We start from the raw sequence: 18,170 nt of genomic DNA on the forward strand, positions 1-18,170 counted from the left end.
CACGAACAAGTTTAGGCAAATCATTCTACGCAATTGGCATTTACTGGAGAACCTTGAGCACCCTATGCCGAAACCGATTTTTGCCATGCGCAAGAACCGCAGCATAGGTCAACAGTTAGTACGAGCCGACAGCTACATTCCAAAACCAAAAAGTGATTTGATCACCCATTGGAACCTGAAACCGATATGTGGGCACCACAAATGTGGTTGCTGCATTGCCTGCCCGTCGACGTTGGAGGGGAATACATTTGAATATAACCATATCAAATGGAGACATGACAGTTTTACAAATTGTGAAACCAAAAATGTAATTTATGCGGTGGTATGTAGATGCAACAAAGTGTATATTGGCAAAACTTGCCAACAAGTCAATATGAGGATTACACAACACAGGTCCCGGATCAGGCGCAAGATACTAACTGCTCCTATGGTTGAGCACTTTATGTCTGCCAATCATTCTGAAAATGATTTCAATTGGACAGTGCTGGCTGTGATAGACCCTAAAAACCGATCGACTAATGTTGAAATCGCGTTATTGCGCAAGGAGGCGTACCTAATTATGAAATTCGACAGTATCACCAATGGGTTAAACTGTATGAGCGAATTAAATAGAGTGTAGAAACTCAGTTTAATCTGTAAAAATACAAGGTCCAGCATGCACTTCACTGGTTTCCCCAAGGGCCCTTGTACCATTGGCTGACAGATCCCATGTGACCTTTTGACATGACATCATACATCCCTGTCAGGAAAGGAACCTAGCTCACAAACAAGTTGCCCGTGAAAGGAGCACCATTGAATGCCAAGCGCTGCGTCGCTGAATTCGGTAAGCGTTTGGGCTCAAACAAAAAATAATGACAAATCCCTTCACCAGACATCAAAATGCGGTACTCATCACAGTCCGACCTTTTGTTTTGTAGTTTTTCAACAAAGGTCGGCATGAGCTGCAAATTAATTGGGACTAGCGTGAAAACGTAAACGAGCACATTGAGCAAGTAAGTCTGATCCTGTCAGCCTTATTTTCCAGAAGGCAGACAGTAAGAAAGCAGAGATTAAAAACTGCTCCCTTTCCTTTTAGAAATCACGCGCTGTTCAGATTAAGTCTGACTTCTGCTGCGGAGCCCCTCCGGTTCTGGAGCTTTAAGGTAATGTTCCATTTAAACGTAGTCTGTTCTGACGAGCAGCAGCTAGGCATAGCTACATACTGAATAGGGTTTTGTCACTTTGTTGCAGACTCCCTCCATCCCCCGCGCATGAGAATAATTTAAAGCCAGATGCATTTCCTGGCCCCAAAGAGGTATGTTATTTTTGAAACATATTAATGAGAAACTTAGGTGCTGAAATACTTAGAGAAGCTATTCTAAACAAGCCCCATTCTTTTCTTTTTTTGTCAGAAATTGTTGTTGAAGACAAGAATCATCCTGCCCTGAGGAGAGTTGGGAATTCATATAACCCGAACTCGAAACGCGTCGGCATTATGAGATTTGAATCATAATTAGATTGCGTAACACCTAGATATTTGTACTAGTAACCTATTAGGTGTTAGAAACTTGTTTTTCTAATTGTTCGGATTTAAACCCCCCAAAAAAAAGTTGAATTCGAAAATACAGATGGTTAACAACTTTTTTGTGACATGTTTATAATTGTGAATGTTTCAATATTGATGTATTGTGTTTTGTATGTGTAATTTTATCACTAATCTTAGCGGAGATTTTTGTATGATATATAACAAATTGTGTTTTGTAATTTTCAAATCAAAACGATTTTCTGTGAACTTGATAGTGTGGTTCTGATGTGGCCCCAATAAGTATCGATGAACTTTTTTCTATGAAAATAAAAATAAAATAGGCAAAAGTCATTGCCTTGAGAGACATAATTAATTTGGTCTTTCTTGATCGCTATCTCGATCTTAAATGAATGGAGGTGTGGGTATATTTTCTCTCTACTGACTTTGGGTCCTACCTCCCTCCTACCCCTTTTGGACCAAACCCCTCCTATTTTTTGTATATGTGGTTTTCACGGATGGCACAGGCCAATGGTTCAGCAACTATTGCATACAACAGCCGGGACCGCGGGTACCCTGGTCTTGTACCCTGAGTGATTTTGAATGTCTGGGAGACATATGCAGTCCTCACTCTGGCAGTGGGTGATGCGTATAACACCGACATGAAATGAAAACGTCCCGGACTCCTATCTTGCACAGTACTGCAAACATGAACCCCCCACTCAACGTGGTTAAAAGATTACTCGGCATCAAGAAATACTGCCGCAGCCTTGACTTCTGTGTTCAACCTTTGCACCACTCTAAACAAGGTTCTCAAATAATGTGACAAGATGTGACTAGGGACAAACCCAGCCCATTCAGGGCGGATAATACCAGGCAACAATGGGGCGAGCCTGTTAGCCAAGATTATAGCGTACATTTTGGCATCAACATTAAGCAAAGATAAGGGTCTCTATGAGAAGCAATTGCTAGGTGACTTGCCCGGCTTTACCAGTGCGACAATTACAGCTACACACAAGGAGGGGAGCATAATTTCAGACACTGCTATCTCTTCATAAAGCATTTTAAGATAGGGGATCAATAAGTGTTGGAATTCTTTATAACATGCCACAGAGAGTCCATCCGTTCCCGGAGCCTTCCCAGTAGCTATCCCATGCAGCGCGTCCCTTATCTCATCAGACTTCAGGGGTGCAATCAGGTGATCTCTATGCTCTGTCACTAGCCACAGCATTTTAATATCAGACAGGTACACCTGAAGAGCAATGCTGTCTGTCTGGATTTGGGAAGAGTTCATTGACAGATAATATGACTGAAAGTGGGCTGCATTTTCCTCTGTGATGCGCAGCAGATGTCCAACATTGTCCATCATGACTACCATTTTTATCTAAGGCCCTCTTGGGCCTCAGTATCCTGGCCAGCGTGGCTCCTGGTAATTTCCGCTCCCCATAACTGCGTGCTGTGGCATATTCCCCATCTGCTTGAGTTCCTCATTTGCTGTCTCTAGGACCTCTACCAATTTCTGCTTGAGTTTGGCGGCGGTTTGGGTAGGACCCGTCCCAGAGAGGTCCCTTCCTATATGCCCTATTTCCTATTGTACAGTCTCTTACCCAGCGCAAATAGATCACAACTCTCCCGCAGGTGTGGAAATCACTACTCCCCTAATATATACCTTGAACACTTCCCAAACTATAGCAAATATTTGGACCGACCATAGGTTGTTTGTGAAGAAATCTTCTATTACCGTTGTCAACCCTGCTTTAACCCCTTCAGTGCTAATGACAAGGGTAACTCGTCATGGAGTTTCCATTGATTTCAATGGAAATTTAGTGTAAATCATGAGCATGCCTTAGCATCCAAGTGGTTAAACACAGTGTCCAATAATGAGTCGGGTGGGAAACACCATGTTAATGCCGAACTCTTGGTGCTCTAAATCCTAATGTGAGCAGAATTGGGGAGTGGTCAAAATATGTCCAGGGAAGATTTGTACAGGCCATGACTCTGGTTTCTAGCCCCCAGATATTAACCAGTAATATATAAGGGTGAGTATTCTAGGCTGAGGAATAATGTGTGTAGCCCCTCTCCGTGGGAGATCTATGTCTCCAAATGTCAATGAGGCCTCCTGTGTGCATTATGTCCATTATCACTACCGCAGCAGCCAGTGTGCGCTGGGCGGGCCTTGGGATCTATCAATATCTGGACAGAGTATACAATTAAAATCACCGACCAACACCTGCAGGATACCCTTCCACTGCATTAATTTTTCTGCCAGCAAATTGTAAAACTGGGGATCATCATGAATCGAACCATACACACCAATCAAAAGGAATTTAAAATCTCCCTTTTTAGGTCTCGCCTAGGCAGCTAATGCGCTGTCTTGTTGAGACATGCAGTATATGCTTTAGTGAGGGAGTAAAGGTGGTATTTAATAGTAAACGAAACTTAAATCACACCAATGTTACGGGGTATAAATGCACATTAAACGTTCTCATATATAAATAATAAACAAAGCTAAAAACAAAAGGATCACACGATATACTCCAAAAGAAGGTAATCATGCAAGAACGAGACCATGGCTACTGTGTAGCAAAGTATTGCGGGAATGCAAATTTTCCACGGAGTGGGGCTGGACTGCCACAGCAGGGGTCAGGAGGAGGAGTGATTGGTCCACTCTAAAGTGCGCATAACTGTTTGGCCGGCCCTCGCGGGCAGACCATAACAGGCATGCACACTTTGTATGTTTTGCACCCAGGCTGCATTACAGCCTGGGTTCAAAACATTCCTAGGCCCCCATTCCCCATCTGAGTGCCGAACCACAGCACTCAGACCAATCACAATGCTGCACTGCAGATTTGTGATTGGCTAGGGGAGTCAGGAGCCTGAGTGTTTCCTGGTTCCTGCTTTCGAGGAGCGAGAGGCGGCCGTGAGCGGACTGATTGGCGGCAGCCGGCCGAGTGGCTGGCATGAAGGTAAGTGTTAATTTTTTTATTTTAATTTACAACCCCTTGCTCCTCCTCCCCCACCAACCCTGGTAAATAGCTGCTGCCTCCGCTTAAGATCAGGGATCTAGTATTGCAAAGTTTAACAAAAACCTCTTTTTAAATCTGCATGGTCTCATCTTTATTAACCACATCAGTGCTAAGGCAATTCATCCTTGGTGCTGATCCTTCCTAAATCCCATTGTTCATGACAAGCTCAGCTCGTCATGAGCACAGTAGCAGTGTACTGCATGACGAGCTGAGCTCGTCATGAGCATGGAAGGGGTTAAAGCATGGCTTTCTGTTAAGTGAAATTATTACATAGCTAGCTTGTGTAATACTACTGCCTTCTGATAGCTGAGAGTAAAAACATTAACAACGGTCCTCAGATTGGTAAAACATATAGAGGCATCCGTAGACCATAGATTCCATGCTGTAATAATTGACATTTTCTAAGAAAAAGCAATGCAGACATTTTGAATAAACAAAATGGATAGTACTGTATGTAAATAGAGTTACAGTTATTGAAGATAAAGTCGGATCCTTTGAGGAATGAAGTGGGGCTAGAAAATCTGACTTATGCATCTCTAAGGAATTTATAGCAATAAAAGAAAGTGAAGATCTCAGAAATTGAGCAAGAAGGTCACATTTGCACTTTGCAGGAGGTCATGGGGATGCCACAGAAAACTCCTTAATGGAGGTAATCCTGACAATGTTGATTAAAGGGACAATACTTTAGGCCAGATCCAGGGGCGAGTGTGATCAGACCATTGCTAGGGCATAGCGATTTTTGTTTGAAAAGGCAGAAGAACTAATGTTAATGAATATGGCCTACTTCATGAACTACTGGCTAGAGGAACAGGTTGCAGGCATGGATAAAGGTATATTCCCATTAAATATTCCCCTGGTATTCACTCAGAATGTTTCTGAATTAAATATAATGTTTTCTCTCTTTTCATACTATACAGAAGGGAAAGGCAATTAGAAACGTTATTGTGAAGTTTATGGCAGTAGGACCAACAACCAGATAATCCAACAATTACAGCTGGAGGAATACTGGCAGTAGAATTTTTTTTTTTCGTAGAAGTGGCCAAAGTACCACTTTATCTGTTTAGTAAGTGAGGCCACCCTAAATTAAAAAAACTGAATGAACAGAGTGCTCAGCGGAGAGCCACAAGTGCTAAAACTACAAAAATGGGTGCAGACTAATCAGCAAGAAGCGGTAGCCAGTCAAGGTTCAAACAACTTCACAAGGACTTATTAAGAGCACATTCCTGCAAGCTAGATGGGACTGCTCCAAAGAAGGAGAGGTAAAGGCACACTGAAGGATGCAGAGGGGAAGCAGAAATGAAAATTCCTAAAATTGTGTATGTTGAGTTCAATAGTATACTTGATTCAAAGTTGGATATTTTAGGGTCTTGTAGTAAAAGAGCACTTGAACCCTTTTGGTACCTACTGTACACCTTAGGACTGTGACATAAGAGTTTGAGGGATGAGTTGAAGGCAGGTTTTGGATGTTGAGTTCTGACTTAAACACAGTGTAATAAAAACATGTACAATTACTATCTCTGTGTGGTGTACTTATTGGCAAGTGCCTAGGCTGGCAAGACGCTAGACAGGGGATCCGGAGGCTGTACACTGAAAGTTCTCTTAGAGAGTTTGCTGTGGTCCAGCAAACTGCTCATGCGTGACACGTGTGCTGCCATGTAGAATTGACACTGGCAAAGGTGGAGTCTCAGCGCAACACCAGCATGTACAAAATGTTTGAAGACAAAGAAAGTGACATTGAAGGTCTACGTGTATGTGGTCCGGAACTGAATGAAATGGGTACAAATAAAAGGTACTGCGCCATTACGCAAATTAATGACATATGCTATAGGGAGTAATAAGGCTGATGCAACCACGTTACAAAAGCAGCATATTGCAATACTTCAGTACAAATCATATTGAAATTCACGTGCTACAAAGCCAAGATTAACCAGGTGTTTGTGAAGAAACCTTTAAACACAAAGCAGACCCAATATCATAATGTTATCTGCTTTCATGGACTATTGGAATACAAGGTTTACTTTCTTAACTAAAACATCACCAAATTGTCGTACCACAATGTGCTGTGGAGAGACCCCAGAAGAAGAGTCAGAGGTAGTAATTGTGGAGCTGCTACATTGAAGCTGCACCACCATCAAAGTTGCATCATAGGGGCCCAGAACAACTCCTTAGACTGTCACAAGATAAAGAGCTACAATGGAGAGCCAGGGCGAGATACAAGCTCCAAAGGCTGACCCCGAAGCCAGCATATCACACGGTTAGAGAAGCTCTGCCTAATCAAGTCCAACAAGAAGCGCCCGAGAGACCACTACTGTTCATCAATGTATATACGGCTGCTGTATTCTTATAACCACCACCTGCATTTGATACTGCCAGAAAACACAATATTGGTGATGCTGCAGAAGGTTACTGAAATGTATTTTCTTTCCTTCCTTTTTCAGTCTCTTACCACTCTAACCATACTAGGCCCTATACAATTAGATACATTGCAGCATTCTCTTTACCACAGAGGCAAAAGCCCTCTGATGGACCTTATTCTGCTGATAGGATGGGTGAGAATTAGGGTGTCAAAAGAAACTCCACGTTAGCCACCCGATGAGAACCATTAATTGTTTTCAAAAACATCACTCTCAAAATCATGCTATGAAAATAAAGAAATGTGATAGGAAGATCGAAATTCCTAAAGAAGTTAAGCCTAACTAAAAGGATGCATACTAAAAGCTCTGCTATTGCTACACAGAATAAAAGAATTAAAACCTGGTGCTCTGAAAAGTTTTGCTGATCATCCCTACAATGCATTTAGAGGCATTAGTAAAATAGCAAGATCAGTAAAGAACATCAGGGCGCATAAGAGACTCGGGCAATTTAGGTAGTTTGGTTATTGTATTAAATGTTCAAAATTCATACACAGGAGCTATCTTTTAAGCATTTGGTTCGGAATATTAGAGCATGTGATATTGAACCAATCATTTAATCACAATTAATCCAAAGAGGATGGTTAATTCCAAATTAGCAATTACAAGTTTCCAACTACCATAAGGCAGAAGGATGGTCCCTAACTTACATCTGTTACAGATTCAGGTTCCTATTACCTTAACCCCTTCGATGCTGGCCCATTTCCGCCGCTGTGCGGTAAACAAATGAACAGGGCGGGGCCGTGACGAACCCCAGCCGTCATCCGCACACGAGCACCGCGGAGCGTGACGGCTGGGGTTCGTCACCAGCATGCAAGGGGTTAAGGCAGGAGGTCTGTTCACCTATAGCATTAAAAAAAAGGATTGCTAAAGCAAAGAGGTAAAATTAGCGTCCACTAGGGGTGACTCCATAGACATGGGCAAAAAGGTGAAATAAGACATATTTAAGTAGTTTGGCAAAGAAGGATTTCTGTCTCACTGTTTAAAGCCGCAGCATGTGCAGAGGCAGTCCAAAGAGTGAGAACCAAAAAAATTGTTCATAGCATCATAGAAGTGGCCAAAGTACCATTTTATCTGTTTAGTAAATGAGGCCACCCTAAATTAAAAAAAAACTGAATGAACAGGGTGCTCAGCGGAGAGCCACAAGTGCTAAAACTACAAAAATGGGTGCAGACTAATCAGCAAGAAGCGGTAGCCAGTCAAGGTTCAAACAACTTCACAAGGACTTATTAAGAGCACATTCCTGCAAGCTAGATGGGACTGCTCCAAAGAAGGAGAGGTAAAGGCACACTGAAGGATGCAGAGGGGAAGCAGAAATGAAAATTCCTAAAATTGTGTATGTTGAGTTCAATAGTATACTTGATTCAAAGTTGGATATTTTAGGGTCTTGTAGTAAAAGAGCACTTGAACCCTTTTGGTACCTACTGTACACCTTAGGACTGTGACATAAGAGTTTGAGGGATGAGTTGAAGGCAGGCTTTGGATGTTGAGTTCTGACTTAAACACAGTGTAATAAAAACATGTACAATTACTATCTCTGTGTGGTGTACTTATTGGCAAGTGCCTAGGCTGCCAAGACGCTAGACAGGGGATCCGGAGGCTCTACACTGAAAGTTCTCTTAGAGAGTTTGCTGTGGTCCAGCAAACTGCTCATGCGTGCCACGTGTGCTGCCGTGTAGAATTGACACTGGCAAAGGTGGAGTCTCAGCACAACACCAGCATGTACAAAATGTTTGAAGACAAAGAAAGTGACATTGAAGGTCTACGTGTATGTGGTCCGGAAATGAATGAAATGGGTACAAATAAAAGGTACTGCGCCATTACGCAAATTAATGACATATGCTATAGGAAGTAATAAGGCTGATGCAACCACGTTACAAAAGCAGCATATAGCAATACTTCAGTAAAAATCATATTGAAATTCACGTGCTACAAAGCCGAGATTAACCAGGTGTTTGTGAAGAAACCTTTAAACACAAAGCAGACCCAATATCATAATGTTATCTGCTTTCATAGACTATTGGAATACAAGGTTTACTTATTTAACTAAAAAATCACCAAATTGTCGTACCACAATGTGCTGTGGAGAGACCCCAGAAGAAGAGTCAGAGGTAGTAATTGTGGAGCTGCTACATTGAAGAAGCTGCACCACCACCAAAGCTGCATCATAGGGGCCCAGAACAACTCCTTAGACTGTCACAAGATAAAGAGCTACAATGGAGAGCCAGTGCCAGATACAAGCTCCAAAGGCTGACCCCGAAGCCAGCATATCACACGGTTAGAGAAGCTCTGCCTAATCAAGTCCAACAAGAAGCGCCCGAGAGACCACTACTGTTCATCAATGTATATACGGCTGCTGTATTCTTATAACCACCACCTGCATTTGATACTGCCAGAAAACACAATATTGGTGATGCAGCAGAAGGTTACTGAAATGTATTTTCTTTCCTTCCTTTTTCAGTCTCTTACCACTCTAACCATACTAGGCCCTATACAATTAGATACATTGATAAATTCTCTTTACCACAGAGGCGAAAGCCCTCTGATGGACCTTTTTCTGCTGATAAGATGGGTGAGAATTAGGGTGTCAAAAGAAACTCCACGTTAGCCACCCGATGAGAACCATTAATTGTTTTCAAAAACACCACTCTCAAAATAATGCTATAAAAATAAAGAAATGTGATAGGAAGATCGAACTTCCTAAAGAAGTTAAGCCTAACTAAAATGATGCATACTAAAAGCTCTGCTATTGCTACACAGAATAAAAGAATTAAAACCTGGTGCTCTGAAAAGTTTTGCTGATCATCCCTACAATGCATTTAGAGGCATTAGTAAAATAGCAAGATCAGTAAAGAACATCAGGGCGCATAAGAGACTCGGGCAATTTAGGTAGTTTGGTTATTGTATTAAAGGTTCAAAATTCATACACAGGAGCTATCTTTTAAGCATTTGGTTCGGAATATTAGAGCATGTGATATTGAACCAATCATTTAATCACAATTAATCCAAAAAGGATGGTTAATTCCAAATTAGCAATAACAAGTTTCCAACTACCATAAGGCAGAAGGATGGTCCCTAACTTACATCTGTTACAGATTCAGGTTCCTATTACCTTAACCCCTTCGATGCTGGCCCGTTTCCGCCGCTGTGCAGTAAACAAACGAACAGGGCGGGGCCGTGACGAACCCCAGCCGTCATCCGCACACGAGCACCGCGGAGCGTGACGGCTGGGGTTCGTCACCAGCATGCAAGGGGTTAGGGCAGGAGGTCCGTTCACCTATAGCATTAAAAAAAAAGGATTGCTAAAGCAAAGAGGTAAAATTAGCGTCCACTAGGGGTGACTCCATAGACATGGGCAAAAAGGTGAAATAAGACATAATTAAGTAGTTTGGCAAAGAAGGATTTCTGTCTCACTGTTTAAAGCCGCAGCGTGTGCAGAGGCAGTCCAAAGAGTGAGAACCAAAAGAATTGTTCATAGCATCATAGAAAAGTGTTCAGCATCATAAAAAGTCTGGAAATAAAATCAAGTGGCGTGGTGTTGCCCCTCCTTTGCAATTACATCCTTTATAATCTTTATTACTCTCTCATGAAGTAATATCACTCCACTGAGGTCAATCCATCACATTCTAACTCATACGATCATTAATTTCGATACTCCAACATACTTTTCCATCCTTGTCATTAGAAAATGCATTCCACATCATCCTCACAGGTTTGCCGACAACTAGAGGATACAAAGTAGCTTTCCGTGAATTCAGTCCGAGGATCAGGTTGTCACCTAAACCATTCACAGCAAATGGTAAATGCAGAACAAAAAGAGCTACATTGATGGAATCGACGAGGATCATTGCATTGAGCTAAAGGAAAATTCAGCTTAGGGGAGACCATGTCTAAATGCACCTGTTAAATGCACCCGTCAGCTTTTTAATGAAATCAACCCAGAAATTACGTGAAGTATAATATAAAACATCAAATCATTTTATAATAATGAATAATGTTCTTTACCATCATTATCACATAAAAGTAGCTAGCGTTAGATATTGCCTTTTACCACAAATTCACAAACTTTCGGAATAGGAAAGTTATTTTTAAAAATCATTCTACTAAAACTATTGTTGTAACATTTTGCAAGCCTTATGATCTCTACTGTACAAGCTGAAAATGTCAACCTTGTATCTACTTTTATAAAAGATTTGCACCACATTCTATTTATGATGCACTAAATATGGAAACAATAGAAAATGCTAAACCACGTTTAAACTCGAATTCATTCATCATTAAGTTAAAAGAACACTAATTTCATATGTAATCATGTCATTATAATGTATTTATATGCATTAGTTTTGTTTTGCATAAAATGATCTGTTCTCAGATGACTTAAGCATGTTTTTACAGTGCATTTACTTCCCTTATCTCCATCTGGTTGTCTTCTCCATTAACATGTGCAATGTGCACTTTCAGGTTTTTGTAACGTAAATCAGTAAATGTGTTGTGTATAGCAAGAACACATTTTCTGCCTCACCACTGGCAATAGATGGAAGGTATGGATAGAGACTTTTGAAGACTGCATAGACGTGATAGATGAAGAAGATCATTAAAAGATGATATAGTAACTGAGGAACATGTCTGGTGAAAGAAGCCATTAAAAAGATACCACAAGAAGGTGAAGTGGCATACAGAGAAATTAAAACAACCTTGAATGACAAGTTTAATCCTTTGGCAAATGTGATTGTGAAAGATAAATATTCATTCAAGAGAGTCAGAGACGAGGTGAGACCATCGATGAGTTTGTGGAGAAACTGGATGTTCTAGTGAAGCACCGTAAATGTAATGAATTAATTGATGAGGAAACTAACCTCCTCAGAGTAATCAACCGATGTCTGTCAGATCCCTTTCAACAAAGAATGCTGAAGGAAACCCTGAGTTTAGAAAAAGTCCTCAAGGCTGCTTGAGCCGAAGAGCGTGCTGATCGTCAAGCGACTGACATGGAGGCTGGAGGTGCCCAAAGTGTGTCAGGCATGAGCATGAAAAAAAATCCAAGGTACAAGGCTGAGAGACAAAAGATGATGTCTCCACAGAAAAAAAGGACACGTTACAAATGCGGATTTTCATTTCCACAGGCAGGTAAATGTCCTGCCATTGTTGAAACATGCTGTGCCTGTGGTAAAGCAAATCATTTTGTGATGACTTGCAGAACGAAGAGAAAAGTAAGGGGGTCAAAGCATGAAGACAAAATGGCCTAACAAACGCTACCTCAGTGACGCTCAACAAACTCAAGGCCAAGTGATCACACCAACTAAGGCAAATTGACAGCAAACTGTTGATCATAACCTAAGTCTTTGACAAAGAGTTCCTCAATCTCAGTTTCCAATGAAATTGACACTGATTATTGTGTGATGTTGATGTTTTCCTCAGTGAGGCATGCATATATGGGACTGGTCCGATGTGTGAAAAATCGACATGAAGAGGCTAACACATTCTTACATTGTCCAAAGAATACTGTAAAAATAAACCGGTGTTCAATACCATTCATAATTGAGACACTGGTGCATCAAAAATATCATACCTGAGGAGAAGTATCAGGGAACTGTCTCCATTACCATAACTTCCTAAGTCAAAAACAACAGTATACACAAGGGCTGCTTCAACGCCCCTAAAGAGTCAAGGATCGTTTGTAGCTACAATGAAATACAAGAAAAATGTGGTACAAGTGCATATTCATGTACTTCAAGGAACAGCTACAAGAGCATGTGTACAGAGTTTTATTACTGCTGCTGATATGGGACTGATATCAGTGAACAACAATATGAATGCTCATCATAAAATTGTAAGTCAAATTCCTATTTTTTTTATGGGCTAGGAAAACTCAAAACAATGAAAGAAATGTTACAGATAAATGAGGATTTTGGCCCTGTAGCTCAAAGACACAAACAAGTTGTGTTTCACTTACAAGACCAAGTTGAAAAGGAACTTAATTCATTACTTAAACATGACATCATTTAATGCACCACTGGTCCGATACCATGGGTTTCTCCCATTGTAGTAGTGCCTAAAAGAGACAGTGAAGGAGCTCTATGCATATGCGTTGAAATGAGTCAGGGCAACAAGGCAGTTGAGAGAGAGAGAAACATCCTGGTCCACACATTGCTGATATGATAACTCAACTGAATGGTGAAAAGTTGTTCTCTCGACTCACACTAAATAAAGGATATCACCAATTGGCTGCATGAAGAAAATTCCAGGTACATTACAAACCTTCTACACATACTGTTCTGTTTCACTATAAGTGATAAAAGTTTGGTGAATTATCTGCTGCAGAACTTTTCCAAGACATCATTTGACGCATCATATGGCCTGTAGTAAATGCATTTAGCTCTCATGATGATATATTAGTTTTTGAAGCCACACAGAAAGAACATGACAAAGCTCTCATGCAAGTTTGTTGCTTGCTGACCAATGCAGGCTTAACTCTGAAAGCAGACAAATGTAAATTCCACAGGAAAAGCTTGAAATTCTTTGGCCATCAATCAATCAATCATAGACATTTATAGAGCGCTCTACTTGCCCGGAGGGTCTCAAGGCGCTAGGGGGAGGGGGTGCTGCTACTGCCCGAACAGCCAGGTCTTGAGGTTCTTCCTGAAGGCGAGGTGGTCTTGGGTCAGGCGCAGGTCGGTCAGGAGGGAGTTCCAGGTCTTGGCGGCCAGGTAGGAGAAGGACCTTCCTCCTGTTGTCATTCTTCGGATGCGGGGGACGGCGGCGAGGGCGTGACTGGCTGATCGGAGGTGTCGTTTGGGATCGTAGAAGTTGATGCGGGTGTTGAGGTAGCTCGGGCCTTGATCGTGGAGGGCTTTGTGTGCGTGGGTGAGGAGACGGAAGGTGATTCTCTTGTTGACCGGGAGCCAGTGCAGGTCTCTTAGGTGTCCGGAGATGTGGCTGTGTCGTGGGACGTCGAGGATGAGTCTGGCTGAGGCGTTCTGGATCCGTTGGAGTCTCTTCTGGAGCTTGGCGGTGGTTCCGGCGTAGAGGGCGTTGCCGTAGTCCAGTCGGCTGGTGACGAGTGCCTGGGTGACAGTCTTCCTGGTCTCGGTGGGGATCCACCGGAAGATCTTCCGTAGCATGCGCAGGATGTTGAAGCACGACGAGGAGACGGCGTTGACTTGCCTGGTCATGGAGAGGGAGGAGTCCAGGATGAAGCCCAGGTTGCGTGCGTGGTCTGTCGGTTTGGGTGCGGTTCCCAGGGCGGGGGGCCACCAGGAGTAGTCCCAGGCGGAGGGCGAGGATCCCAGGATGAGGACTTCCGTCTTGTCCGAGTTCAGCTTCAGGCGGCTGGTCGACATCCACTCGGCTACCTCTTTCCTTCCTTCGTGAAGGTTGGCTCTGGCGGCGGCGGGGTCGTTGGTCAGGGAGAGGATCAGCTGGGTGTCGTCGGCGTAGGAGATGATGTTCAGGTTGTGTTGGCGTGCGATGGCCGCGAGGGGGCTCATGTAGACGTTGAAGAGGGTTGGGCTCAGCGAGGATCCTTGGGGTACGCCGCAGATGACTTCGGTGGCCTTTGATTTGTGCGGTGGTAGGCGGACTCTCTGGGTCCTTCCGTCGAGGAAGGAGATGATCCATTCCAGTGCCTTCTCCTGGATTCCGACGTTGTAGAGGCGCTGCACTAGGGTGCGGTGGCAGACGGTGTCGAAGGCCGCGGAGAGGTCTAGGAGGATGAGGGCCGCTGTTTCTCCGTTGTCCATCAGGGTTCGGCCATGTCTTTTCTGATGAGCATTAAACCTGATCCAGCAAAAGTGCAAGCATTGTTTACTACAAATCCCCCAAAAGACTTTCTAATGTTATGATCCTTCTTTGGACTGGCCAGTTACTGTTCAAGATATATACAAGACTTTGCAACGGTCGGTGCACCAATGCGAGAACCAACAAAAAGGAACGTATCTTTTCATTGGTGTATTGTGAGTGCGAGAAGAGCTTCCAACACATCAATCCACCCATAACCAAGAGAGCTCTCTGGGACACAGTTTGGTTTCCGTTCCTCGATGAAAGTGTCAAAAAATAAGTTAAGACTTGTCATACATGCAACTGTCTTTCATCTCAAGTCATTCATCAACCTTTGAACATGTCAGAATTGCCAAGTCCTGCTTAGGAGAGAATTACTGTTCATGTATTTAGCCCTCTTGAGAAAGGATATCTTCTTCTAGTCACTGTTGATAAATAATCTCATTTTCCATTGGTGAAAGCCCTTTCATCAACTACACATAAAATGTCATTTAAAAACGTGATGGCATCTTTAGTACATGGGTTGTACCTGCAGTATTTAATTCTGATAAGGGCTCACCTTTCAATAGTTGAGAATTAAAAAACTTTCTAAATCACTCCAATATAAAGCATCAAAAAAGCACTCGTCTTTGGCCCTAGGCAAATGGCCTGGTAGAACAGTTCATGAGTACTCAAAACAAAGTTTGTCCGCATGCTGCATTGGAGAAGCTCAACCTCAAAGCTGTTTCAAGCACTACTCTTCAAGCTTACCATTCGAACCCTCACTCAACAACAGGGGAAAGCCCTGCAACTCTCTTGCTTGGAAGAACCATGGCAACCATGCTGCCCCCATGTTTACCTCAAATCTAAGAATGAGGTAGACATTCATAATACAGACTTTGGTCGCAAACAGAAGATGAAAATATATGCTGACTGACGATGTCATACAAAGGACATCACATTTACAATACGGGATCGAGTGCTTGTTAGACAATACAGAAGAAATCTAATAGACCTTTTGAGGTTTAACCCTCACTAACACCAAGGGACACATGGTGACTGCCCAGCATCCTAGGAAGTCCCTCATTAGCGATTTCTCTAATTTTCGAAATGTGACCCACTACTCACCAAACATCTTTGTTAGTGTAGTGACTAGGTCCTGACAGACTGTTGATGACTCAGTGTCTGCTGATAATTCCACCTAAGCTGTGCAGATTGCCAGTGCTGGTATCCAGTGACCTGACCAGGAAGTGTTATTCAGGTGCCATGACTTTTAATTGAAGAATTGTTATTGCTTGTGTTTCTATGTATGTACTGATGTATTTATTTGTATATTTATTTATATGTTTTTGAAAGTTGTGACTTTTTATTTAACAAAGTGGGAGATGTAATGTCTGGAAATCTTGTGGCTCCCACTGCACACCATACGCCTGTGACGTAAGCATTGGAGGGATGAGTTGAAGGCAGGCTTTGATTGTTGAGCTCTGACTTACACACAGTGGAATAAAGACAAGCAAAATTAATCTCTGTGTGTGGCATATTTATCGGCGAGTGCCAAGGCTGTCAGGACACTACAGGTATGACAAAACCCAAGTATGAACTGTGACTCATTAGGGTTAAAAGACCATTAGTTGATTTAATTTGGACTGGAGGATATAAGATGATATTAGCATTTACAAACTCTATCTCTTATCTACAATGCTGATTTCAAAAACTCACTTATTATTTGGTGGAGTTTTTGTACCTCGACAAAACAAAGTAGAGCTCAGTGCAGTAATAAGAATTGATTATGCTGCAGTGATATTTAATTGGTTATTACAAAAAAAATATTGCTGGGATTTGTATTTGGCCTTCAAGTGGGTTGACAGGTCAGGTATGTTGTAAAGTGCACTATCACCCGTGGCAGTATCTTGGAGCTGAGCAGGGGTGCCCTGCTTACGGTAGAATGGTTAATTGAAAAGCAAGGCCTTCTGCTTCGTGTGGAATGCAAGAGAAGTGGACTAAGTTCTGATATGGAGTGCGAGACTGATCCACGCATTAGGAATAGTATTATAGAACACCTGTCCTCCTGATCTAGTTCTGTGTATCCATGGGATGTGTGTGAGTAGGAGTCCTGCAGAATGGAGGAATCTAGGTGGTCGGTGGAATGAGATGTGACCCTTCAGGTAGGTGGAGCTTACATTGTGTAGTACCTTAAATGTGTATGTGAGAATCTTGAAATGAGCATGTTTGGGTATCCGGAGCAAGTGGAGCTCCCTGAGGTGTGTTGTGATATGGGTTCCATGTGGGAGGCTGAGGATGCGTCTGGCTACTGAGTTCTGAATGATTTGTAGTCTTCTAGTGAGTTGCTTGATGATCTAGGCATAGAGGAAGTTCCCATAGTCCAACTTGCTGGTGAATAGAGTGTGAATGACAGTTTTTTAGTGTTGTTTGCAAGCCATTTGAAGATGTCCCTCAGCATCTTCAGGGTGTGGAAGCAGGATGCGATGATGGCATTGAATTGGGCGATCATGTCCAGTTGGATGTCTTATAATATTCTTAGCCTCCTGCCCTTGGTACTGGGTGTTGGTGTGGATCAGAGTTTGGCTGGCCACCAGTTGGAGTCCCATGGTTAGGTTGTTATACCTGCTTCTCAGCCAGTTTGACTGTTGTGTGGAATGTTGGTGTGCGAGGTGACAGTACAATGTTGGATGAGTGAGGGTGTCGGTTGGAGGATGGGTTGAGCAGCAGGAAGGCTGCTCCTGGTGGGGCTCTACTTAACTTCCTACTCAATAAATCTACTTAACCAAATAACATGGAACTGGACCTGCTTTCTTCTACTACACATTTTGGCGACAATTTAAAGTGGATTATTTATTTATTTATTTATTTATTTTAACACTTATAAAGCGCGCTGATACCAACCGGTGTCCTGGCGCTGAAGTGGTAACTCCCTGAAGTTAAGAATCCCCGGCTAGAGGGTGAAAAGCCATGTTTTAAGATGTTTTCTAAACGCTAACAGATTAGTGATTGATTTGAGGGACAAGGGGAGGGAGTTCCAAGCCTTTGCCGCTCCTTGGACAAAACTCCTGCCCCCCCAGCGTGCCTTCCTGATCCGAGCTGTTTTTACCAGTCCCATACTGGCAGACCTCAGCTGTCTCTCAGGTCTGTACCATTGGAATTGATCTTGAAGAGACACTGGGCCCAATCCGTGCAGTGCCTTAAAGACAATGCAGAGGGCTTTAAACATAATCCTCTTTCGCATTGGGAGCCAGTGCAATTTCTCCAGTTCCTTGGTAGCTGAGGCAAATTTAGGCAGACCTCCAATAAGGCGGGCTGCCGCGTTTTGAAGGACTTGCAGCTTGTTCAACACTCCCTGTTGGGCCTCTAGAAAAAGACTACTACAATAGTCCAGGCGCGACAGAACAAGTGCCGTCACTACCGTCTTTTTGCTTCCCTCCGGTAAAAAGGGTAGCCCTTTCCTGATGGTTTGCACGAGCC

The sequence above is a fragment of the Lissotriton helveticus genome, chromosome 10, assembly GCF_964261635.1.
Source record: "Lissotriton helveticus chromosome 10, aLisHel1.1, whole genome shotgun sequence".
Classification (NCBI taxonomy): Eukaryota; Metazoa; Chordata; class Amphibia; order Caudata; family Salamandridae; genus Lissotriton; species Lissotriton helveticus.